Source organism: Phyllobates terribilis, unplaced genomic scaffold (assembly GCF_046119375.1).
Source record: "Phyllobates terribilis strain yellow unplaced genomic scaffold, ASM4611937v1 Scaffold_473__1_contigs__length_1414477, whole genome shotgun sequence".
NCBI classification, from domain to species: domain Eukaryota; kingdom Metazoa; phylum Chordata; class Amphibia; order Anura; family Dendrobatidae; genus Phyllobates; species Phyllobates terribilis.
The window spans coordinates 1,023,990-1,051,071 of record NW_027363233.1 but is presented as its reverse complement, the minus strand read 5'-3'; positions in this window follow the sequence as shown (position 1 = coordinate 1,051,071).

The window sequence follows — 27,082 nt, the reverse complement described above, 5'->3', positions numbered from 1 at the left end:
CTCAGAATCAGTGGATGGAACATCGCCTATCACAATATTATATCCTTCACACTAATCGCTGCTCCCAATTATCAATTTGAGTACGGTTATACCTATTGTTTTTTTAGGTTTTTTTTTTGCACTGTGGGTGGTTGGGAGCACAGCTGTGCAGGAAAAAAAAAAGCTGATAGGTTCCCCATTCCTTCATTCTCAGGATCAGTGGTGGAACCAGAGGTTGGATCATCTCCAATCAAAATATTATATTATTCAAACTAATCATTGCTCCTAGTTAACAATTTGAGTACGGTTGAACCCATTGTGTTTTTTTAGGGTTTTTGTTTTTTTTGCACTATGGGTGCAAGTTATCGTAATATGTGTCACCGTAAAAAAAAAAAACTAATAGTGTCTCCTGATTGTTCAGACACAAATATATCTGTTGAAAATAGTCTGGTATACACCAGTAAATTATAACTGTGGTTTTGCTGTTCCACGGTAAAAAATCTCTATTATCCTGCTTTTGGCATTTTTTGCCGCAAAGAAAAACAGTAGTAGTGTCTCCTGATTGTTCAGACACAAATATATCTGTTGAAAATAGTCTGGTGTAGGCCCGAGAAATACAAGTGTGGTTTTGCAGTTCCACGGGTCAAATCTCTGTATTATCCTGCTTTTTTGCATTTTTTGCTGTAAAGAAAAACAGTACTGTCTCCTGATTGTTCAGACACAAATATATCTATTTAAAATTTTCTGGTATACCCCAGTAAACAATAACTGTGGTTTTGCCATTCCACGGTAAAAAATCTCTATTATTCACCTTTTGGTATTTTTTCCGTAAAGAAAAACAGTAATAGTTTCTCCCTGATTGTTCAGATTGTTTAAAAGAGTCGGGTGTAGGCCAGAGAAATAGAACTGTGGTTTTCCTCTTCCACGGTTCTAATCTACTTTATTACCCTTTTTCCATTGATGGTGCGAGTGTAAGCTATTTTACTTACTTTACAATGGGCAAGGCGCGTGGCAAGGGACATGGAAGTGGACGTTCTGGTGATGGTGCATGCAGAGGACGGGGCCGTGGCCAAGGTGAAAATGTGCCACAACCAACAGCCATATCTTCTCGCTCCCACTTCTTGACCGAATTACTAGGGAAGCACAGAACAACACCAGATCAGTGTGAATAGGTTATTAATTGGATAGCAGATAATACTTCCAGTTACCTGGGCACCACCACCTCCGGTCTGTCTTCCACACGGTCAACTCTTAGTAGCCATGAGTCTCGACCGCATACTCCTCCTCACCCTGATGCTCCTCCCTCCCACCATGCCGAGTGTCGTCAGACAGCAACTGATCCCACACTTGGACACTCTGAAGAGCTGTTCACTGGTCCATTTCCAGATTTGTGCCCCTCGCCTGCTCCGCTTGAAGTGGTGGAAGAGGAGATCCCATGTAGAGATGCCCAAATATTTGAACAGCCACGGCCAGAGGAAGTCAATTTGTCACAAGAGGTTGACGATGACGAGACACAATTGCCAGGAAGTGAGGAGGAGGATCGTGGTGCGCAAGTGGAAGAGGAGGAGGTGGTGGATGATCTAGTAACTGACCCAATGTGGCAGGAGGACATGCAGAGCGAAGCCAGCAGCAGACAGGGTGAGGGAGGCAGAGTACCCCAACAGGCAGAAAAAAGCAGTGTGGTGGCCGCACACAGAAGGCCGGCAACAGTTCCCCGTAACACCAACACGAGGGACGTTGCCAGTACAACCTGTAGGTCTTCCAGAGTCTGGAATTTTTTTAAAGACTCTGCTGATATCCCCAAAAAGGCCATTTGTACCACCTGCCATGCCAGCATCAGCAGGGGTGACAAAACTACCAGCCTGACCACCACCAGCATGATCAAGCACATGGCAGCAAAGCACCCGACTTTGTGGGGCGAACCCCAGGGTCCATGACCAGTGTCAGCGGGTGTCACCTGTTGTGTGTGCATGGCAATCCCCTGTCCATACTGCATGCAAAGATACCCCCTCCTCTCAGTCTTTATGGCAGTCTCTCAAGAGTGTGCAAAGCAGTCATCAAAGCAAAAGGTGGCTACTTTGAAGAACCTAGAATATAAGACATATTTTCAGTTGTTTCACACTTTTTTGTTAAGTATATAATTCCACATGTGTTAATTCATAGTTTTGATGCCTTCAGTGTGAATGTACAATTTTCATAGTCATGAAAATACAGAAAAATCTTTAAATGAGGTGTGTCCAAACTTTTGGTCTGTACTGTATGTACCATCTTGACAAACTTTGAGGAGTCCACCAAGATGGTGAGTGGTGATGACGCCATCATTAGCGTCAGCATTCCACTTGTCTTTCTTTTGCAATGCTCTCTGCAGAGAATTAAAGAGGAGGCATTGCAGCCAGAGTATGATGAAATGGATCAAAAAGCCGTAGCGGTCGATTACACACAGCCCAGCCTCATCTCATCCCAACGTGCATTGGGGGACAATGAGGGAGAGGAGGAGGAGAAGAACAGGAGAACAGGAGCTTGTATCATGCGCTGTAGACGGTAGTACCTGTACAACTGTCATACTGTCAGTTCAGCGTGGGTGGCCTGAGGACAGGGGGGGGGGGAGGAGGAGGAGGAGGAGAGCATGGTCAGTCGTCATCTTGGTGAGGACACGGAAGTCTTGCCCGTTACCAGTCTGGCACGCATGGCTGACTTTATGTTACTCTGCCTTAACCGTGACCCTCACGTTGTCAAAATGTTGGGTGACAGTCATTACTGGTTGGTGACACTTTTAGACCCCCGCTACAAGGAGAACTTTCACTCTCTTATTCCTGAGGTGGAGAGGTCTACGAAAATGGGGCAGTACCAGAAGGCCCTTGCTGCAGAACTGTTAAAAAAAAATTCCCATCTGAACACGCTAGCGGCAGAGGTCACAGTTCGTTGACCAACCAAGGCGTACAAGCGAGAGAGAGGCAACTCCAATCCAGCAGAGGCAGGGGAACACTGTCAACATTCTGGGACAGTTTTCTGAGACCTGCCCAGCTTACAGGCCCTGAGGCGCGGGGTACTCTCACAAGCAGTGGAAAGTTTCAAAAGATGGTGAGGGAGTACCTTGCCGACCGTACCAGCGTCCTCCGTGATTCCTCTGTGCCTTTTAATTATTGGGTATCCAAGCTGGACACTTGGAATGAAATCGCTCTGTACGCCTTGGAGGTCCTGGCCTGCCCTGCCGCTAGCGTGTTATTAGAGCGTGTTTTTAGTGCTGCTGGGGTAATTATAACTGATAAGCGCACTCGCCTGTCAACTGACAATGCTGACAAGCTGACCCTTATCAAAATGAACAGTAGCTGGATTGGGCCAGACTTCTCATCACCACCAAATGACAGCAGAGTAACATAAAGTCAAATCCACTGTGTTATTTCGGAAGGTGTATTCACATGCACCGCTTCACACCCACACATGGGTATACGCTTCCTCATTTCGGCTGTTTTATGTTCTTCTCCTTATCCTCAGCCTCCACCACCACTATACCACTAGGGTGACCGTGGTCCGTGTTGCCATTATTGAAAGTTCCTCCGTCCTTATTTTTGTCAGCTTTTGCTTGGAAGGCATAAGCAAAGACTGTGGGAGACCCACTCCCCAATAATGGGAATAATATTTTTAAAATGCTGTACTGTATGGCTCTTGTAAGGGGCATTAAAAGCGTCTTGTTAAGCTACTGCGACCTCCACCACTATTCCGAGGAGCATTAAAACCGTCTTGTTAATCTACTGGGACTTCCACATCTCTTCCAAGGGGCATTCAAACCGTCTTGTTAAGCTACTGGGACCTCCACCACTTTTCTGAGGGGCATTAAAAGCGTCTTATTAAGCTACTGGTACGTCCACCACTTTTCCGAGGGGCATTAAAAACGTCTTGTTAAGCTAGTGGGACCTCCACGTCTCTTCCAAGGGGCATTCAAACTGTCTTGTTAAGCTACTGGGACCTCCACGTCTCTTCCAAGGGGCATTCAAACCGTCTTGGTAAGCTACTGCGACCTCCACCACTTTTTCGAGGGGCATTAAAAGCGTCTTATTAAGCTACTGGGACCTCCACCACTTTTCCGAGAAGCATTAAAACCGTCTTGTTAAGCTACTGGGACCTCCACGTCTCTTCCAAGGGGCATTCAAACCGTCTTGTTAAGCTACTGGGACCTCCACGTCTCTTCTGAGAGGCATTAAAAGCGTATTGTTAAGCTACTGGGACCTCCACCACTTTTCCGAGGGGCATTAAAACCGTCTTGTTAAGCTACTGGGACCTCCACCACTTTTCCGAGGGGCATTAAAACCGTCTTTTTAAGCTACTGGTACCTCCACGTCTCTTCCAAGGGGCATTCAAACCATCTTGTTAAGCTACTGGGACCTGCACCACTTTTCCAAGGGGCATTCAAACAGTCTTGTTAAGCTACTACGACCTCCACCACTTTTCCAAGGGGCATTAAAACCGTCTTGTTAAGCTACTGGGACCTCCACTTTTCCGAGGGGCATTAAAAGCATCTTGTTAAGCTACTGGGACCTCCACCACTTTTCCGAGGAGCATTAAAACCATCTTGTTAAGCTACTGTGACCTCCACGTCTCTTCCAAGGGGCATTCAAAGCGTCTTGTTAAGCTACTGGGACCTCCACCACTTTTCCGAGGGGCATTAAAAGCATCTTGTTAAGTTACTTGGACCTCCACCACTTTTCCGAGGAGCATTAAAACCATCTTGTTAAGCTACTGTGACCTCCACGTCTCTTCCAAGGGGCATTCTAACCGTCTTGTTAAGCTACTGTGACCTCCACGTCTCTTCCAAGGGGCATTCAAACCGTCTTGTTAAGCTACTGGGATCTCCACTTCTCTTCTGAGGGGCATTAAAAGCGACTTGTTAAGCTACTGTGACCTCCACCACTTTTCCGAGGGGCATTAAAACCGTCTTGTTAAGCTACTGGGACCTCCACGTCTCTTCCAAGGGGCATTCAAACTGTCTTGTTAAGCTACTGGGACCTCCACGTCTCTACCAAGGGACATTCAAACCGTCTTGTTAAGCTACTGCGACCTCCACCACTTTTTCGAGGGGCAGTAAAAGCGTCTTTTTAAGCTACTTGGACCTCCACCACTTTTCCGAGAAGCATTAAAACCGTCTTGTTAAGCTACTGGGACCTCCACTTCTCTTCCAAGGGGCATTCAAACCATCTTGTTAAGCTACTGGGACCTCCACGTCTCTTCTGAGAGGCATTAAAAGCATCTTGTTAAGCTACTGTGACCTCCACAACTTTTCCGAGGGGCATTAAAACTGTCTTGTTAAGCTACTAGGACCTCCACGTCTCTTCCAAGGGGCATTCAAACCGTCTTGTTAAGCTACTGGGACCTCCATGTCTCTTCCAAGGGGCATTCAAACCGTCTTGTTAAGCTACTTGGACCTCCACGTCTCTTCCAAGGGGCATTAAAAGCGTCTTGTTAAGCTACTGTGACCTCCACCACTTTTCCGAGGGGCATTAAAACAGTCTTGTTAAGCTACTGGGACCTCCACGTCTCTTCCAGGGGGCATTCAAACCATCTTGTTAAGCTACAGGGACCTCCACGTCTCTTCCAAGGGGCATTCAAACCGTCTTGTTAAGCTACTGCGACCTCCACCACTTTTCCAAGGGGCATTAAAACCGTCTTGTTAAGCTACTGGGACCTCCACCACTTTTCTGAGGAGCATTAAAACCGTCTTGTTAAGCTACTGGGACCTCCACGTCTCTTCCAAGGGGCATTCAAACCGTCTTGTTAAGCTACTGCGACCTCCACCACTTTTCCAAGGGGCATTAAAACCGTCTTGTTAAGCTACTGGGACCTCCACCACTTTTCTGAGGAGCATTAAAACCGTCTTGTTAAGCTACTGAGACCTCCACGTCTCTTCTGAGGGGCATTAATAGCGTTTTGTTAAGCTACTGTGACCTCCACCACTTTTCCAAGGGGCATTTAAACCGGCCAGTTAAGCTACTGGGACCTCCACGTCTCTTCCAAGGGGCATTCAAACAGTCTTGTTAAGCTACTGGGACCTCCACTACGTTTCTGAGGGGCATTAAAACCATCTTGTTAAGCTACTGGGACCTCCACCACTTTTCTGAGAAGCATTAAAACCGTCATGTTAAGCTGCTGGAACCTCCACGTCTCTTCTGAGGGGCATTAATAGCGTCTTGTTAAGCTACTGTGACATCCACGTCTCTTCCAAGGGGCATTCAAACCGTCTTGTTAAGCTGCTGGGACCTCCACGTCTCTTCTGAGGGGCATTAATAGCGTCTTGTTAAGCTACTGCGACCTCCACCACTTTTCCAAGGGGCATTAAAACCGTCTTGTTAAGCTACTGGGATCTCCACGTTTCTTCTGAGGGGCATTAAAAGCGTCTTCTTAAGCTACTGTGACCTCCACCACTTTTCCGAGGGGTATTAAAACCGTCTTGTTAAGCTACTGGGACCTCCACCACTTTTCCAAGGGGTATTAAAACCATCTTGTTAAGCTACTGGGACCTCCACATCTCTTTTGAGGGGCATTAATAGCGTCTTGTTAAACCACTCTGAACTCCACTGCTCTTCCAAGGGGCATTGATATGTTGTTTTTAATTAACTCTAACCTCCACGACTCTTCGAACGGGCATTGCAGTTCCTCTTAATTTTTGGCAGCTTTTTCTTGGAAGGCATAAGCAAATACTATGGGAGACCTACTCCCCAATAATGGGAATAATGTTTGTAATATGCTGTACTGCATGGCTCTTGTAAGGGGCATTGCAAGCTCCTTCGTCCTAATTTTTGGCAGCTTTTGCTTGGAAGGCATAAGCAAAGACTATGGGAGACCCACTCCCCAATAATGGGAATAATGTTTGGAATATGCTGTACTGCATGGCTCTTGTAAGGGGCATTGCAAGTTCCTCCGTCCCAATTTTTGGCAGCTTTTGCTTGGAAGGCGAGGGGCATTAAAACCATCTTGTTAAGCTACTGTGACCTCCATGTCTCTTCAAAGGGACATTAAAACAGTCTTCTTAAGCCACTCTGAACTCCACAGCTCTTCCTAGGGGCATTGAAATGTTGTTTTTAATTACCTCTAACCTCCACAACTCTTCCAACGGACATTGCATTTCCTCCTAATTTTAGTCAGCTTTTGCTTTTCAATGCAAAGGCGAATACTAAGGGAGACCCACTCCCCAATAGTGGGTAGAAGGTTTTTAGTACGCTGTAATCCACGTCTGTTTCAAGGGGCATTGCAGTTCCTCATAATTTTTGGAAAGCCTTCCATTCACTGTTTAGGCCAACAGTGTACAGGAGACCCAGTTGCTATAAATGGAAAAAACTGTTTAGTTAAGGCCCTCTGACCTCCATGTCATTTCCAAGGTACATTGGAGTGCCTCGAAATTTTTGGTAGGCATTGCACTCACTGTATGCCCTATAACTGTGTAGCCAAACCGCTCCTTTTGTTACAGAAACATATCCTACAAGACATATGTGGTTGACTGGCCTGATATTGATGTGAATGGTCCCTGTTCCTCCTGCTCTCCTTTGCCACCACCTCATCCATCATTCATCACCTGAAGCTTTGTTTTAACGGGAGTCATAGAACTGGGATAGTAGCAGGAAAACATCCAGCAATCCTCGGAGGAGGTAGGATATGCGTCAAAACGCTGACCACCTCAGGCCTTGCCGCTACTACATACATGCGCTTGCATTCCAACAAAACAAAGCAGATGCTAACTTGTATCATCATCATGGTCCTCACTTTGGCACTCTCAACTCCCCTGATGGAGAAGCCAGGGCCCACCGGTTTAGTCTGGTTCTCTGGTGGGCTCGTCCAATGCTGCCCTAAAGTAGGCCAGGCTAAGAAAAGTGTGTGGGTGGATGTTCCAAGGAGAAATAGGGGTGGCTGGGGACCGTTTATGGACACCCGGCTGCCCCCAGGCGGCTGGCGACCGAGTATGGACACCCGGCCGCCCCCTGGCGGTTGGGGACCGAATGTGGACACCCCGCCGCCGGGCGGCTGGGGACTGAGTATGGATACCAGGCCGCCAACGCTGCCTTGACATGGTGGCCAGATTCCGCCTCCACATGCCTAAAAGGCCCAATTTCAAGTGCAAGCAAGCAGTATGGTATTGCAGCCTGGGGGTGGGTGGGTGGTTGGCTGCATATTTGCGCTTGCATTGCAAGGAATGGGGGAGGTACAATTGAACCCTGCCCTGGGACAAGAACTTGCACGGGGATAGTTGCAAGTCTGCATCTTCTGATGCTGCAAGGATGACTTCTGATGGGCACACTTTTAGGCAGTGACCGGGGAGTCAGAGATGCTTCCAGGGGTCTTCCCCATGCTGTCCCCATGTCTTTTCAGCACTGTATGCATGTGTCACACAGCACATGGCCAGATAAGGTTGTAAAATGTTAAAATGACATTTCCCGGTGAATGCATTTGTCACGGTTGAAGCAATACAAAAGTGCAAAAACACATTAAAAATGCTACTTGTGAACATAGCCCAAGGTGTGGAGGAGTATTTTTTTTTTTTTTTGTTATTTATTTTTCCTTATACACAAGTCTTTACCCTGGAAAGGAACTTCCTTAACATATTTCACAGGAAAGCAGTTTCAGTTTAGTTTTTGAACGTTTTATTGTGAGCCCTTAAAAGTGGCTTAATACCTCTGACCACGTTGTTGACAGAAGTGACCTGGGGGTCAGAAATGCTTCCTGGGGCGATCCCCATGCTGTCCCCATGTCATTTGAGCACTGTCACTATCGTTTTGGGCACTTGTTAGGCTTTTAAAAGACAGCCGGGGATGCCGCCGCGAAAATGCTCGGGTCTCCCATAGACTAACATTGGGCTCGTGGCTCAGGTCGAGCAACCGAGTATCATGGCGAGCTCGGCCCGAACTTTGAGCATCCGAGCATTTTAGTGCTCGCTCTTCACTACTAAATACCCTTCATTATTTATTATTTTTGCACTTTGCGATTTACCCATTTACTTCTAGTTACTTGGGTATTTTGCTTGCCTTTGGTTTTTCTTTGTCTAGTGTCCTTGTGTGAACATGCATTTACATTTTGCATGCACATCAATTTATGTTTCAGTTCAGACTTCTAGGTTTTTTCTTTGTAGTTCAGTGTGCTTTAGTACATATTAGGGTGTGGCCACCCTTTGTCTGAGCTGAAATGTTTATTCTGCCTCAGGTCTATGCTTCTACTAGGGGGTTAGTCTCTCTGCCCTTATCCATATGTACGTCACTTGACAAATGGTAAGGTTTTAATATTAGAGTTAGGACTGTCCCATAAGGGTTGCTATGACGTGGCGGGATAGCTTTTACATTATTTTGATCAAAATTATGTTAACTAAATACCCTTCATTATTTATTATTTTTGCACTGTGCGATTTACCCATTTACTTCCAGTTACTTGGGTATTTTGCTTGTCTTTGGTTTTTCTTTGTCTAGTGGCCGTGTGTGAACATGCATTTACATTTTGCATGCACATCAATTTATGTTTCAGTTCAGACTTCTAGGTTTTTTCTTTATATGATATATATGCTGTATGTGCGGGAAGGGAGCTTGTCTGTACACTGCTTGCTATGTGTGGGGGAGGGAAGCTGTCGGACAAAGAGGGGTCCTGCAAACATCCAACTAATGGCCCCCCATATATATTACAGGAAGGTAGGTCAAACCCAAGGATTTTTGCTGGAGCAGCCGACCATATGCTGTGTATGGGGCCATCTCCCCCACACATATAACCACATTCATGTATATGGGGGAGTCGGGATGTGTTGTGTGGACAAGCGTCCGGTCTAAAGCTAACTAGTGTATGGGCATCTGAGACTAAGGCAAGTTATCATCCAGAAAGTCATTCTCCAGCCTGCTGCAAAAATACCGGATAGAGAAAGGCTTTTATCACCTAAGCCAGATCTCACTGGAGGGGAAGCAAGAAGAAAAAAGGAGAAATGTAAAATAAGACACAAGTTCAGACAGTTGTCATCCAAAACTTTATCTGGTATCGACCAAGAAAATTACAATCAGTAAAAGTATAAACCACATTTAGGAAAAACACAGATGAGCTGCGGGACCATCGCTTCTTCTTCTGGGACTTTTTGGCGGACAGGTTGCTCTGCTGTCGGAGGCCTTTCTTGTTCTTGGACTTCTCCTTCATGTGGATTCTGAAGACTAGGAGGCTCCTGAGGGTCCATCTCTCCTGCCGGCAGCTCAGAGTGACTTGGAGATATGTTTCCTTCAGTCCAGGAAAGCAAGAGAGGAAAAAGATGAATGTGATGTAATAACAAGACAAAGCTAAAAAAAAACATGTATAAAAAATCATGTAACTGCAAACTGCACAAAAATGACCCCAATAACATAAGTGCTGTAGCATTAAAGAACCTGCAAAACGAGTGGTGTGAAAAGACCTGGGACTTGTCAGAAATATGTAATGTTTTGTCTAAAATGACAAAAAAAAAGAAAAGATTCAAGGGATGAGCAGCATTTTATAACAGGTAAAAATATACAAATTTGTGACAAGTGACCGGTATTAAATATTGTGGATGATAACCAGACGTTTATTTCAAATGAAGAGTTTAATGAACGTCTTGTATTCGGCCAATTGGAACCTTCCCGGAAATGTCTGCGCCGGTGATAAAATCTACTTACTAATAGAGTTCCCGACTGGACACAAAGAACTGCAGCTCATGGAGGAATGAAGCTTCTTTCCTTCTCAGCCAAGAACTTCTTATACCAGTCCCGTACGGCCTCTATCATGTGCTGATATCTAGCAGAAGGAGAAAAAATCAATTATAAACTAAATAAAATTTATTAAAGAAAAAAAAACCTCCTGCAAACATGAAGCATTTGTAGCAAAGCACAGCCATTATTTACAGAGCACAATTGTTTTACTTTAGTCTATATTAGTGGCCGCTCTGTGCAAAAACTTGTGGGAAATTACTGCAGCACTAATATTGTCCGTCCAGAGAGCACCCAAGTATTCCCCAATTTCTGACTCCACCGCCCGATTGCCCCCACAAGCACAATGCTGCACCGCTGTCACCTGCCTGGTACAGGCTCCTTTATAGGGTCCTTTCAGCTGTTGTTCACCAAGATGTGAAGTAATCCGAGTACAGGGTTTCCCATGTCTGAGTGCAGGGGTGGAGAGCAGAGAGGATCAGACAGAGACAGGCCCATACACAGACTGCTGGTATATAGAGGACAAATCTCACTGAACAGCAGCCACAAGAAGCTTCTGGATGGGGGCAGTGGGGGTGAGACAGCACTTCAGCAACGTGTTTGGGAGAGAAGGAAGAAAATAAGCAAATGAAGAAAATTTATAAAGTTCACAAGTCTGCAATGTGAGGAGGATAATTACATGAAGAAAACCCTCTAGGTGCAGCGTCCGCAACCGGAAAACCGCCCCAAGGTCCACCTGTGTCATCAGCGCCCCCCTGCTGGACCCCTAATCAGTTGTACTGCAGACTCTGATGATTGATAGTGACACTAGGTCAGCTCTTTCCCAATGGCGGCACTAGCTGACCATCCTGTGGATAGGACAGGTGCCGGATCATTCAGTCCTTTTCCTCTTCCCCAACGTGAAGCAAACATCCCTCTGACCAGACAAACATCCCCCTGACCAGACAAACATCCCCCTGACCAGGCAAACATCCCCCTGACCAGGCAAACATCCCTCTGACCAGGCAAACATCCCTCTGACCAGACAAACATCCCCATGACCAGGCAAACATCCCTCTGACCAGGCAAACATACAACCCCTTTTTTTCTTTCCCATTTTACTTGCTTTATTAATTTCACCTCCAACATTACTGACAACTCCAAGTTCAATAGTTTGATAGTCTCATCTCCTGCCTTTGTATGTGGAGGAGGCAATAAACAGCCGTATACATCCTAAACCTGTCACAAGGACTTTCTCTGCAACTCCCTACTCTCAGCTGTCCCCTTGTAACAATCCACCTTTTTCTCTTTCTCGCTCATACATTTCAGACACTTTATTAACATGTTAATCATATTTCCAAACTTACTGCATTCCACTTCATCTGATCATACGTCACCGTTTAAAAGAATCACAATCACTTACTTGTCTGCTGCGGTAATTCTTGGATTGTTTTCTTGCTGTTGCTTGGTCTTATTTTGCTGTTTGCTGTCCTTAAACCACCATCTGCCGCACAGTGTCCACATCTTGTTCCACCGGGTCGCTCTTTTGATCCCTGCAACAACAGACACTATGCGAGTATGACTTCACATGTGACATTTCCAAGTCCCTTGACCATTGTGGTGCCAATGGAGTACCCCTTTTCTCGTTATCATGCCACCGAAGCACACCATTTCCCGCTAGCATGCCACCGTAGCACACCTTTTCCCGTTAGTATGCCACCGGGCACACCTATTCCCGTTAGCATGCCATCGGAGCACACCTATTCCCGTTAGCATGCCACCGGAGCACACCTTTACCATTAGCATGTGACCGCAGCACACCTTTTCCCATTGGCTTGCCACCGGAGCACGCCACTTTCCCGCTGGCTTGCCACCGAAGCACGCCACAGTCCCGTTGGATTGCCACCGGAGCACGCCACAGTCCCGTTGGCTTGCCACCGGAGCACGCCACTTTCCCGTTGGCTTGCCACCGGAGCACGCCACTTTCCCGTTGGCTTGCCACCGGAGCACGCCACTTTCCCGTTGGCTTGCCACCGGAGCACGCCACTTTCCCGTTGGCTTGCCACCGGAGCACGCCACTTTCCCGTTGGCTTGCCACCGGAGCACGCCACTTTCCCGTTGGCTTGCCACCGGAGCACGCCACTTTCTCGTTGGCTTGCCACCGGAGCACGCCACTTTCCCGTTGGCTTGCCACCGGAGCACGCCACTTTCCCGTTGGCTTGCCACCGGAGCACGCCACTTTCCCGTTGGCTTGCCACCGGAGCACGCCACTTTACCGTTGGCTTGCCACCGGAGCACGCCACTTTCACGTTGGCTTGCCACCGGAGCACGCCACTTTCCCGTTGGCTTGCCCCCGGAGCACGCCACTTTCCCGTTGGCTTGCCACCGGTGCACGCCACTTTCCCGTTGGCTTGCCACCGGAGCACGCCACTTTCCCGTTGGCTTTCCACCGGAGGACGCCACTTTCCCGTTGGCTTGCCACCGGAGCACGCCACTTTTCCGTTGGCTTGCCACCGAAGCACGCCACTTTCCCGTTGGCTTGCCACCGGAGCACGCCACTTTCCCGTTGGCTTGCCACCGGAGCACGCCACTTTCCCGTTGGCTTGCCACCGGAGCACACCACTTTCCCGTTGCCTTGCCACCGGAGCACGCCACTTTCCCGTTGGCTTGCCACCGGAGCACGCCACTTTCCCGTTGGCTTGTCACCGGAGCACGCCACTTTCTCGTTGGCTTGCCACCGGAGCACGCCACTTTCCCGTTGGCTTGCCACCGGAGCACGCCACTTTCCCGTTGGCTTGCCACCGGAGCACGCCACTTTCCCGTTGGCTTGCCACCGGAGCACGCCACTTTCACGTTGGCTTGCCACCGGAGCACGCCACTTTCCCGTTGGCTTGCCACCGGAGCACGCCACTTTCCCGTTGGCTTGCCACCGGTGCACGCCACTTTTCCGTTGGCTTGCCACCGGAGCACGCCACTTTCCCGTTGGCTTTCCACCGGAGGACGCCACTTTCCCGTTGGCTTGCCACCGGAGCACGCCACTTTTCCGTTGGCTTGCCACCGGAGCACGCCACTTTCCCGTTGGCTTGCCACCGGAGCACGCCACTTTCCCGTTGGCTTGACACCGGAGCACGCCACTTTCCCGTTGGCTTGCCACCGGAGCACGCCACTGTCCCGTTGGATTGCCACCGGAGCACGCCACAGTCCCGTTGGCTTGCCACCGGAGCACGCCACAGTCCCGTTGGCTTGCCACCGGAGCACGCCACAGTCCCGTTGGCTTGCCACCGGAGCACGCCACAGTCCCGTTGGCTTGCCACCGGAGCACGCCACTTTCCCGTTGGCTTGCCACCGGAGCACGCCACTTTCCCGTTGGCTTGCCACCGGAGTACGCCACTTTCCCGTTGGCTTGCCACCGGAGCACGCCACTTTCCCGTTGGCTTGCCACCGGAGCACGCCACTTTTCCCGTTGGCTTGCCACCGGAGCACGCCACTTTCCCGTTGGCTTGCCACCGGAGCGCGCCACTTTCCCGTTGGCTTGCCACCGGAGCACGCCACTTTCCCGTTGGCTTGCCACCGGAGCACGCCACTTTCCCGTTGGCTTGCCACCGGAGCACGCCACTTTCCCGTTGGCTTGCCACCGGAGCACGCCACTTTCCCGTTGGCTTGCCACCGGAGCACGCCACTTTCCCTTTGGCTTGCCACCGGTGCACGCCACTTTCCCGTTGGCTTGCCACCGGAGCACGCCACTTTCCCGTTGGCTTGCCACCGGTGCACGCCACTTTTCCGTTGGCTTGCCACCGGAGCACGCCACTTTCCCGTTGGCTTTCCACCGGAGGACGCCACTTTCCCGTTGGCTTGCCACCGGAGCACGCCACTTTTCCGTTGGCTTGCCACCGGAGCACGCCACTTTCCCGTTGGCTTGCCACCGGAGCACGCCACTTTCCCGTTGGCTTGACACCGGAGCACGCCACTTTCCCGTTGGCTTGCCACCGGAGCACGCCACTGTCCCGTTGGATTGCCACCGGAGCACGCCACAGTCCCGTTGGCTTGCCACCGGAGCACGCCACAGTCCCGTTGGCTTGCCACCGGAGCACGCCACAGTCCCGTTGGCTTGCCACCGGAGCACGCCACAGTCCCGTTGGCTTGCCACCGGAGCACGCCACTTTCCCGTTGGCTTGCCACCGGAGCACGCCACTTTCCCGTTGGCTTGCCACCGGAGTACGCCACTTTCCCGTTGGCTTGCCACCGGAGCACGCCACTTTCCCGTTGGCTTGCCACCGGAGCACGCCACTTTTCCCGTTGGCTTGCCACCGGAGCACGCCACTTTCCCGTTGGCTTGCCACCGGAGCGCGCCACTTTCCCGTTGGTTTGCCACCGGAGCGCGCCACTTTCCCATTGGCTTGCCACCGGAGCACGCCACTTTCCCGTTGGCTTGCCACCGGAGCACGCCACTTTCCCGTTGGCTTGCCACCGGAGCACGCCACTTTCCCGTTGGCTTCCCACCGGAGCACGCCACTTTCCCGTTGGCTTGCCACCGGAGCACGCCACTTTCCCGTTGGCTTGCCACCGGAGCACGCCACTTTCCCGTTGGCTTGCCACCGGAGCACGCCACTTTCCCGTTGGCTTGCCACCGGAGCACGCCACAGTCCCGTTGGCTTGCCACCGGAGCACGCCACAGTCCCGTTGGCTTGCCACCGGAGCACGCCACAGTCCCGTTGGCTTGCCACCGGAGCACGCCACTTTCCCGTTGGCTTGCCACCGGAGCACGCCACTTTCCCGTTGGCTTGCCACCGGAGCACGCCACTTTCCCGTTGGCTTGCCACCGGAGCACGCCACTTTCCCGTTGGCTTGCCACCGGAGCACGCCACTTTTCCCGTTGGCTTGCCACCGGAGCACGCCACTTTCCCGTTGGCTTGCCACCGGAGCACGCCACTTTCCCGTTGGCTTGCCACCGGAGCACGCCACTTTCCCGTTGGCTTGCCACCGGAGCACGCCACTTTCCCGTTGGCTTGCCACCGGAGCACGCCACTTTCCCGTTGGCTTGCCACCGGAGCACGCCACTGTCCCGTTGGCTTGCCACCGGAGCACGCCACTGTCCCGTTGGCTTGCCACCGGAGCACGCCACTGTCCCGTTGGCTTGCCACCGGAGCACGCCACTGTCCCGTTGGCTTGCCACCAGAACACGCCACTTTCCCGTTGGCTTGCCACCGGAGCACGCCACTTTCCCGTTGGCTTGCCACCGGAGCACGCCACTTTCCCGTTGGCTTGCCACCGGAGCACGCCACAGTCCCGTTGGCTTGCCACCGGAGCACGCCACTTTCCCGTTGGCTTGCCACCGGAGCACGCCACTTTCCCGTTGGCTTGCCACCGGAGCACGCCACTTTCCCGTTGGCTTGCCACCGGAGCACGCCACAGTCCCGTTGGCTTGCCACCGGAGCACGCCACTTTCCCGTTGGCTTGCCACCGGAGCACGCCACTTTCCCGTTGGCTTGCCACCGGAGCACGCCACTTTCCCGTTGGCTTGCCACCGGAGCACGCCACAGTCCCGTTGGCTTGCCACCGGAGCACGCCACTTTCCCGTTGGCTTGCCACCGGAGCACGCCACTTTCCCGTTGGCTTGCCACCGGAGCACGCCACTTTCCCGTTGGCTTGCCACCGGAGCACGCCACTTTCCCGCTGGCTTGCCACCGGAGCACGCCACTTTCCCGTTGGCTTGCCACCGGAGCACGCCACTTTCCCGTTGGCTTGCCACCGGAGCACGCCACTTTACCGTTGGCTTGCCACCGGAGCACGCCACTTTCCCGTTGGCTTGCCACCGGAGCACGCCACAGTCCCGTTGGCTTGCCACCGGAGCACGCCACTGTCCCGTTGGCTTGCCACCGGAGCACGCCACTGTCCCGTTGGCTTGCCACCGGAGCACGCCACTGTCCCGTTGGCTTGCCACCGGAGCACGCCACTTTCCCGTTGGCTTGCCACCGGAGCACGCCACTTTCCCGTTGGCTTGCCACCGGAGCACGCCACTTTCCCGTTGGCTTGCCACCGGAGCACGCCTCTTTCCCGTTGGCTTGCCACCGGAGCACGCCACTTTCCCGTTGGCTTGCCACCGGAGCACGCCACAGTCCTGTTGGCTTGCCACCGGAGCACGCCACTTTCCCGTTGGCTTGCCACCGGAGCACGCCACTTTCCCGTTGGCTTGCCACCGGAGCACGCCACAGTCCCGTTGGCTTGCCACCGGAGCACGCCACTTTCCCGTTGGCTTGCCACCGGAGCACGCCACTTTCCCGTTGGCTTGCCACCGGAGCACGCCACTTTCCCGTTGGCTTGCCACCGGAGCACGCCACAGTCCCGTTGGCTTGCCACCGGAGCACGCCACTTTCCCGTTGGCTTGCCACCGGAGCACGCCACTTTCCCGTTGGCTTGCCACCGGAGCACGCCACTTTCCCGTTGGCTTGCCACCGGAGCACGCCACAGTCCCGTTGGCTTGCCACCGGAGCACGCCACTTTCCCGTTGGCTTGCCACCGGAGCACGCCACTTTCCCGTTGGCTTGCCACCGGAGCACGCCACTTTCCCGTTGGCTTGCCACCGGAGCACGCCACTTTCCCGCTGGCTTGCCACCGGAGCACGCCACTTTCCCGTTGGCTTGCCACCGGAGCACGCCATTTTCCCGTTGGCTTGCCACCGGAGCACGCCACTTTACCGTTGGCTTGCCACCGGAGCACGCCACTTTCCCGTTGGCTTGCCACCGGAGCACGCCACAGTCCCGTTGGCTTGCCACCAGAGCACGCCACTGTCCCGTTGGCTTGCCACCGGAGCACGCCACTGTCCCGTTGGCTTGCCACCGGAGCACGCCACTGTCCCGTTGGCTTGCCACCGGAGCACGCCACTGTCCCGTTGGCTTGCCACCGGAGCACGCCACTTTCCCGTTGGCTTGCCACCGGAGCACGCCACTTTCCCGTTGGCTTGCCACCGGAGCACGCCACTTTCCCGTTGGCTTGCCACCGGAGCACGCCTCTTTCCCGTTGGCTTGCCACCGGAGCACGCCACTTTCCCGTTGGCTTGCCACCGGAGCACGCCACAGTCCTGTTGGCTTGCCACCGGAGCACGCCACTTTCCCGTTGGCTTGCCACCGGAGCACGCCACTTTCCCGTTGGCTTGCCACCGGAGCACGCCACTTTCCCGTTGGCTTGCCACCGGAGCACGCCACTTTCCCGTTGGCTTGCCACCGGAGCACGCCACTTTCCCGTTGGCTTGCCACCGGAGCACGCCACTTTCACGTTGGCTTGCCACCGGAGCACGCCACTTTCCCGTTGGCTTGCCACCGGAGCACGCCACTTTCCCGTTGGCTTGCCACCGGTGCACGCCACTTTCCCGTTGGCTTGCCACCGGAGCACGCCACTTTCCCGTTGGCTTTCCACCGGAGGACGCCACTTTCCCGTTGGCTTGCCACCGGAGCACGCCACTTTTCCGTTGGCTTGCCACCGGAGCACGCCACTTTCCCGTTGGCTTGCCACCGGAGCACGCCACTTTCCCGTTGGCTTGCCACCGGAGCACGCCACTTTCCCGTTGGCTTGCCACCGGAGCACGCCACTTTCCCGTTGGCTTGCCACCGGATTACGCCACTTTCCCGTTGGCTTGCCACCGGAGCACGCCACTTTTCCCGTTGGCTTGCCACCGGAGCACGCCACTTTCCCGTTGGCTTGCCACCGGAGCACGCCACTTTCCCGTTGGCTTGCCACCGGAGCACGCCACTTTCCCGTTGGCTTGCCACCGGAGCACGCCACTTTCCCGTTGGCTTGCCACCGGAGCACGCCACAGTCCCGTTGGCTTGCCACCGGAGCACGCCACAGTCCCGTTGGCTTGCCACCGGAGCACGCCACTTTCCCGTTGGCTTGCCACCGGAGCACGCCACTTTCCCGCTGGCTTGCCACCGGAGCACGCCACTTTCCCGTTGGCTTGCCACCGGAGCACGCCACTTTCCCGTTGGCTTGCCACCGGAGCACGCCACTTTCCCGTAGGCTTGCCACCGGAGCACGCCACAGTTCCGTTGGCTTGCCACCGGAGCACGCCACTTTCCCGTTGGCTTGCCACCGGAGCACGCCACTTTCCCGTTGGCTTGCCACCGGAGCACGCCACTTTCCCGTTGGCTTGCCACCGCAGCACGCCACTTTCCCGTTGGCTTGCCACCGGAGCACGCCACTTTCCCGTTGGCTTGCCACCGGAGCACGCCACTTTCCCGTTGGCTTGCCACCGGAGCACGCCACTGTCCCGTTGGATTGCCACCGGAGCACGCCACAGTCCCGTTGGCTTGCCACCGGAGCACGCCACAGTCCCGTTGGCTTGCCACCGGAGCACGCCACAATCCCGTTGGCTTGCCACCGGAGCACGCCACAGTCCCGTTGGCTTGCCACCGGAGCACGCCACTTTCCCGTTGGCTTGCCACCGGAGCACGCCACTTTCCCGTTGGCTTGCCACCGGAGCACGCCACTTTCCCGTTGGCTTGCCACCGGAGCACGCCACTTTCCCGTTGGCTTGCCACCGGAGCACGCCACTTTCCCGTTGGCTTGCCACCGGAGCACGCCACAGTCCCGTTGTCTTGCCACCGGAGCACGCCACTTTCCCGTTGGCTTGCCACCGGAGCACGCCACAGTCCCGTTGGCTTGCCACCGGAGCACGCCACAGTCCCGTTGGCTTGCCACCGGAGCACGCCACTTTCCCGTTGGCTTGCCACCGGAGCACGCCACTTTCCCGCTGGCTTGCCACCGGAGCACGCCACTTTCCCGCTGGCTTGCCACCGGAGCACGCCACTTTCCCGTTGGCTTGCCACCGGAGCACGCCACTTTCCCGTTGGCTTGCCACCGGAGCACGCCACTTTCCCGTTGGCTTGCCACCGGAGCACGCCACTTTCCCGTTGGCTTGCCACCGGAGCACGCCACTTTCCCGTTGGCTTGCCACCGGAGCACGCCACTTTCCCGTTGGCTTGCCACCGGAGCACGCCACTTTCCCGTTGGCTTGCCACCGGAGCACGCCACAGTCCCGTTGGCTTGCCACCGGAGCACGCCACAGTCCCGTTGGCTTGCCACCGGAGCACGCCACAGTCCCGTTGGCTTGCCACCGGAGCACGCCACTTTCCCGTTGGCTTGCCACCGGAGCACGCCACTTTCCCGCTGGCTTGCCACCGGAGCACGCCACTTTCCCGCTGGCTTGCCACCGGAGCACGCCACTTTCCCGTTGGCTTGCCACCGGAGCACGCCACTTTCCCGTTGGCTTGCCACCGGAGCACGCCACTTTCCCGTTGGCTTGCCACCGGAGCACGCCACTTTCCCGTTGGCTTGCCACCGGAGCACGCCACTTTCCCGTTGGCTTGCCACCGGAGCACGCCACAGTCCCGTTGGCTTGCCACCGGAGCACGCCACAGTCCCGTTGGCTTGCCACCGGAGCACGCCACAGTCCCGTTGGCTTGCCACCGGAGCACGCCACTTTCCCGTTGGCTTGCCACCGGAGCACGCCACTTTCCCGTTGGCTTGCCACCGGAGCACGCCACTTTCCCGTTGGCTTGCCACCGGAGCACGCCACTGTCCCGTTGGCTTGCCACCGGAGCACGCCACTGTCCCGTTGGCTTGCCACCGGAGCACGCCACTTTCCCGTTGGCTTGCCACCGGAGCACGCCACTTTCCCGTTGGCTTGCCACCGGAGCACGCCACTTTCCCGTTGGCTTGCCACCGGAGCACGCCACAGTCCCGTTGGCTTGCCACCGGAGCACGCCACTTTCCCGTTGGCTTGCCACCGGAGCACGCCACTTTCCCGCTGGCTTGCCACCGGAGCACGCCACTTTCCCGTTGGCTTGCCACCGGAGCACGCCACTTTCCCGTTGGCTTGCCACCGGAGCACGCCACTTTCCCGTTGGCTTGCCACCGGAGCACGCCACTTTCCCGTTGGCTTGCCACCGGAGCACGCCACTTTCCCGTTGGCTTGCCACCGGAGCACGCCACTTTCCCGTTGGCTTGCCACCGGAGCACGCCACTTTCCCGTTGGCTTGCCACCGGAGCACGCCACTTTCCCGTTGGCTTGCCGCCGGAGCACGCCACTTTCCCGTTGGCTTGCCTCCGGAGCACGCCACTTTCCCGTTGGCTTGCCACCGGAGCACGCCACTTTCCCGTTGGCTTGCCACCGGAGCACGCCACTTTCCCATTGGCTTGCCGCCGGAGCACGCCACTTTCCCGTTGGCTTGCCGCCGGAGCACGCCACTTTCCCGCTGGCTTGCCCCCGGAGCACGCCACTTTCCCGCTGGCTTGCCACCGGAGCACGCCACTTTCCCGCTGGCTTGCCACCGGAGCACGCCACTTTCCCGTTGGCTTGCCACCGGAGCACGCCACTTTCCCGTTGGCTTGCCACCGGAGCACGCCACTTTCCCGTTGGCTTGCCACCGGAGCACGCCACTTTCCCGTTGGCTTGCCACCGGAGCACGCCACTTTCCCTTTGGCTTGCCACCGGAGCACGCCACAGTCCCGTTGGCTTGCCACCGGAGCACGCCACTTTCCCGTTGGCTTGCCACCGGAGCACGCCACTTTCCCGTTGGCTTGCCACCGGAGCACGCCACTTTCCCGTTGGCTTACCACCGGAGCACGCCACTGTCCCGTTGGCTTGCCACCGGAGCACGCCACTTTCCCGTTGGCTTGCCACCGGAGCACGCCACTTTCCCGCAGGCTTGCCACCGGAGCACGCCACTGTCCCACTGGCTTGCCACCGGAGCACGCCACTTTCCCGCTGGCTTGCCACCGGAGCACGCCACTTTCCCGCTGGCTTGCCACCGCAGCACGCCACTTTCCCGCTGGCTTGCCACCGCAGCACGCCACTTTCCCGCTGGCTTGCCACCGCAGCACGCCACTTTCCCGCTGGCTTGCCACCGGAGAACGCCACTTTCCCGCTGGCTTGCCACCGGAGCACGCCACTTTCCCGCTGGCTTGCCACCGGAGCACGCCACTGTCCCGCTGGCTTGCCACCGGAAGCACGCCACTTTCCCGCTGGCTTGCCAAGGGAGCATGCCATCATCCATTTAATAAAATGGGCCACACTTAGCTTTTTTTTTTATATAATGGGCCCATATAGTTTTTCATTGAATATATTGGGCCCTACATAACCTTACATTTAATATATATAATCGTCTTATCATGTCTGTCTGTCTGTCCTTCTGTCCAGGAAGTCCTGCGTCGCTGATTGGTCCGACCGTGGTCAATCAGCGACGTGGGATTTCAGAAAAAGATGGCGGCCATTAGCAGCTCATCTGCCGCACGGAGGTCAGCGGCGATGTAGCCGGGAGATGACCGGCGCTAGCCGGTCAACTCCCGGTTGCTCGCAGCAGAAGTACCCCGACCAGCGGCGCCGCTGACCTCCATGCGGCTACCGTCGGGAGATCAGCGGTTAGGGCCGCTGATCTTCCGACGGAAAGTGTGAAGGGAGGACCAGGGAGCGGCGCCACCGGTCGGGATACTTCTGCTGCGATCAGCCGGTCATTTCCCGGCTGCTCGCAGTGGAAGTACCCGCACAGGCAGCGCCGCTCCCCTGTCCTCACTAATACGATTCGGCGGCCACGACCAATCACCGATATTGGCTCCAAATTTAAACACCGCTCTGCATAGAGGTCAGTGGCGATGCAGCCGGTCATCTCCCGGCTGCTTGCAGCAGAAGTACCCCGACCTGCGGCGCCGCTGACCTCCATGCGGCTACCGTCGCTAGATCAGCGGCTAGGGCCGCTGATCTCCCGACGGCAAGTCTGAAGGGAGGATCGGGGAGCGGCGCCGCCGGTTGGGATACTTCTGCTGCGAGCAGCCGGTCATCTCCTCCTGCTCACAGTGGAAGTACCCGCTCCCCGGTTCTCACTAATATGATTCGCTGATTGGTCGCGGCCGCCATCCGTGACCAATCACCGGTTTTGGCGCCAAATTTAAACATGCTCTCCGGTCCTCACTAACACGGTTCGCTGATTGGTCGCGGCCGGCCGCATACATATTCTAGAATACCCGATGAGTTAGAATCGGGCCACCATCTAGTTTAATATAATGGGCCACAAATTGCCTTCTAGTTATTACAAGAGGTCCTGCATAGTCTTCCATTTATTTTAATAGGCCCCATATAACCATTCAGCATCTGAAACAACGGATACTGAAAGCCTGTGCTAGCATTTCTTCTGCGGTGTTGCTATCAGTGTGTCAAGAGTGGGAGAAGAGGGTTGCATTGACAATCCAACACAATGGGCAGCACTTTAAACACATTTTATAAGTGGTCATAAACTTGTAAAAAATTCATGAAAGAATAAAGTTATGTTAAAACCAAGCACACCATTGTATTTTCTTATGAAATTCTCAATGAGTTTGATGTGTCACATGACCCTCTTCCCATTGAAAAAAATAAAGTTAGATCCAAAATGGCCGACTTCAAAATGGCCGCCATAGTCACCACCCATCTGGAAAAGTTTCCCCCTCCCATATACTAATGTGCCATAAACAGGAAGTTGACATCACCAACCATTCCCATTTAATTTAGGTGTATCCATATAAATAGCCCACCCTGTATTATTACCATTTTTATTATTGCTGTACATACTGTAGCTTTTCATTTAATTTATTGGGCCCCATATAGGCTTCCATTTAATATAATGGGCCCCACATAGCCTTCCATTTAATTTAATGGGGTCCACATAGCCTTCCATTTAATTTAATGGGGTCCACATAGCCTTCCATTTTATTTAATGGGACCCACATATGTTTTTATTTAATATAAAGAGCCCCACATAAGCCCCTAATTAATATAATGGGCCCCACCTTGCTTTCCATATAAAATAATGGGTCCCACATAGCCCTCCCTTTTGTTATGATGAGCCTTACATATCACACCATTTCCCGATGGTCTGCCACCGAAGTACACCATTGGCTGCTGGGGTGCCACTGGAACACACTCTTTACAGTTGGGGTGCCAACAGAGCACACCTTTCACCATTAGCATGCCACCGGAGTACACTTTTTGCCACTGGCATGCCACTGAAGCACACCCTTTACCATTGGAGTACCATCGGGCACACCCTTTACCGTTGTTGTGCCATCGGAGAACTCTATTTCCCGTAGGCCTACCAGAGGGGCCCAATATGTGACCTTTTTTGCTTACCACCGGAGCACCCATCTTGGGCTTTTTAGCTTCCACCGGGGTGCACTCTTTGGCCTTTTAGCTTACCACCGGGGCACCCAACTTGGGCTTTTTAACTGCGACCGGGGTACACTCTGACCATTTTGCTTACCACCGGGGCACTCATTTTAGGCTTTTTTAGCCTGCCACCGGGGTGCACTTTTTGGCCTTATTGCTTACCACTGGGGCGCACTCTAGGGCTTTTTAGCCTACCACCAGGGTACATTCTTTGGCCTTATTGCTTATCACTGGGGCGCACTCTAGGGCTGCTCAGTCTGCCACCAGAGTCTACTCTTTGGCCTTTTTGCCATTGGTGTGCCACCAGAGCACACCCTATGACGTTGGAGTGTCACCGGAGCACACCCTTTACCTTTGGAGTGCCACCGGAACACACAATTTGCCATTGGCAAAAGTATAATGGACCCCCACATAGAATTCTATAAAGTATAATGGCCCCCACATAGCCCTCTATATAGTATAATGAGCCGCACATTGCCTTCTATGTACTATAATTTAATTTATTGGGCTCCACATAGCTTTTCATTTAATTTATTGAACCCCACATAACCGTCAATTTAATATAATAAGCCGCACTGGACTCCATTTAATATATTGGACCTGACATAGCCTTCCATTTAATAAAATGGGGCCAAAATATCCCTCTATTTAATATAATGGGCACCAAAAAGCCTTCCATGTTTTATATTGGGCACCACATAGCCCTCTATTTAATAGAATTGGCCCCACTTAACCTTCTATTTAAAATATTGGGCCCCACATAGCTTTACATTTAATTTACTGGGCTCCATATAGGCTTCCATTTAATATAATGGGCCCCACATAACCCTCCATTTAATATAATGGTCCCCACATTGCCTTCCATTTATTATAATGGAGCCAAGATACATCTCTATTTAATATAATGGACAAAACACAGGCTTCCATTTAATATAATTGGCGCTACATAGCCCTTTATTTGATAAATGCGCCTCACATAGCCCTCCATATAATATTATGGGCCCCGCAACGCTTTCCATTTAATTTAATAGGCCTCACATAGCCCTCAATTTAATACAGAGGACCCCACAAAACCTTCCAGATAACATAGTGGGCCCCAATATAGCTTTCTTTTTAATGTATTGGTCCCCACATAGCTCTCTATTTAATATAATGGGCCTCACATAGCCTTCCATTAAATATCATGGGCCCCATATAGAATTTATCATATACGTAGATGTCCCTTTAAGATAACGGGCCCCACATAGCTTTCTCTTTAATAAAATGGGCCCCACATAGCTTTCCCTTTAATATAATGGGCCCCACATAGCTTTCCCTTTAATACAATGGGCCCCACATAGCGTTTTCTTTAATATAATGGGCCCCACATAGCTTTTTCTTTAATATAATGGGCCCCACATAGCTTTCTCTTTAATATAATGGGCCCCACATAGCTTTCTCTTTAATATAATGGGCCCCACATAGCTTTCTCTTTAATATAATGGGCCGCACATAGCTTTCTCTTTAATATAATGGGCCCCACATAGCTTTCTCTTTAATATAATGGGCCCCACATAGCTTTCTCTTTAACATAATGGGCCCCACATAGCTTTCCCTTTAATATAATGGGCCCCACATAGCTTTCTCTTTAATATAATGGGCCCCACATAGCTTTCTCTTTAATATAATGGGCCCCACATAGCTTTCTCTTTAATATAATGGGCCCCACATAGCTTTCTCTTTAATATAATGGGCCCCACATAGCTTTCCCTTTAATATAATGGGCCCCACATAGCTTTCTCTTTAATATAATGGGCCCCACATAGCTTTCTCTTTAATATAATGGGCCCCACATAGCTTTTTCTTTAATATAATGGGCCCCACATAGCTTTCTCTTTAATATAATGGGCCCCACATAGCTTTCTCTTTAATATAATGGGCCCCACATAGCTTTCCCTTTAATATAACGGGCCCCACATAGCTTTCCCCTTAATATAATTGGCCCCACATAGCTTTCCCTTTAATATAATTGGCCCCACATAGCTTTCCCTTTAATATAATGGGCACCACATAGATTTATTATAATATAATGGGCCCCACATATCCGTCCCTTTAATATTATGGACCCCACATAGATTTATTATAATATTATGGACCCCACATAGATTTATTATAATATAATGGGCCCCACATAGATTTATTATAATATAATGGGCCCCACCTAACCCTCCAGTTTATACACTGCAGTCGCTCTCTTTCTTCTCTTCTTTACCTAGTCCAGTCTTTCGTGACGACTTCCCGCCATGATTCGTCTTTGCAGTTTGCTGTCCAGGTTTCGGCTGCTCCGCACTTTTCAGCAGATCACCGCACTCCTGAAAAACAAAAATGTTACAAATATAAGCGACTTAAATAATGCCGCCCACTGTGCCACCAAATGCAAATATGTGCCACACTGTGCCCATGAGTATATCATTCACCGCAATGAAGTCTGCTCCACTGAGAATATAAATCAGTCACTAGCTTGTGCTCCCATTATAAATAGTGTTGAGCGAGCACTAAAATGCTCGGGTGCTCGAAGCTCGGCCCAAGCTCGCCGTGATACTCGGGTGCTCGACCTGAGCAACGAGCCCATGTTAGTCTATGGGAGACCCGAGCATTTTTGCGGAGGCACCCCCGGCAGTCTGTAGAAAGCCTAAAAAGTGCCCAAAATGATAGTGACAGTGCTCAGATGACATGGGGACAGCATGGGGATCGCCCCAGGAAGCATTTCTGACCCCCAGGTCACTGTTGTCAACAACGTGGTCAGAGGTATTAAGCCACTTTTACAGGCTCATAAGAAAATGTTCAAAAACGAAAGTGAAACTTTTTTCCTGGGAAATATGTTAAGGAATTTCTTTTCCAGGGTAAAGACTTGTGTATAAGGTAAAATAAATAACCAAAAACAAAAATACTCCTCCACACCTTGGGCTATGTTCACAAGTAGCATTTTTTATGCGTTTTTGCACTTTTGTATTGCTTTCAACTGTGACAAATGCATTCACCGGGAAATGTCATTTTAATATTTTACAACCTTATCTGGCCATGTGCTGTGTGACACATGCATATAGTGCTGAAAAGACATGGGAACAGCATGGGGAAGACCCCTGGACGGATCTCTGACTCCCAGGTCACTGCCTAAAAGTGTGCCCATCAGAAGTGATCCTTGCCGCATCAGAAGATGCAGACTTGCAACTATCCCCGTGCAAGTCCTTGTCCCAGGGCAGTGTTCAATTGTACCTCCCCC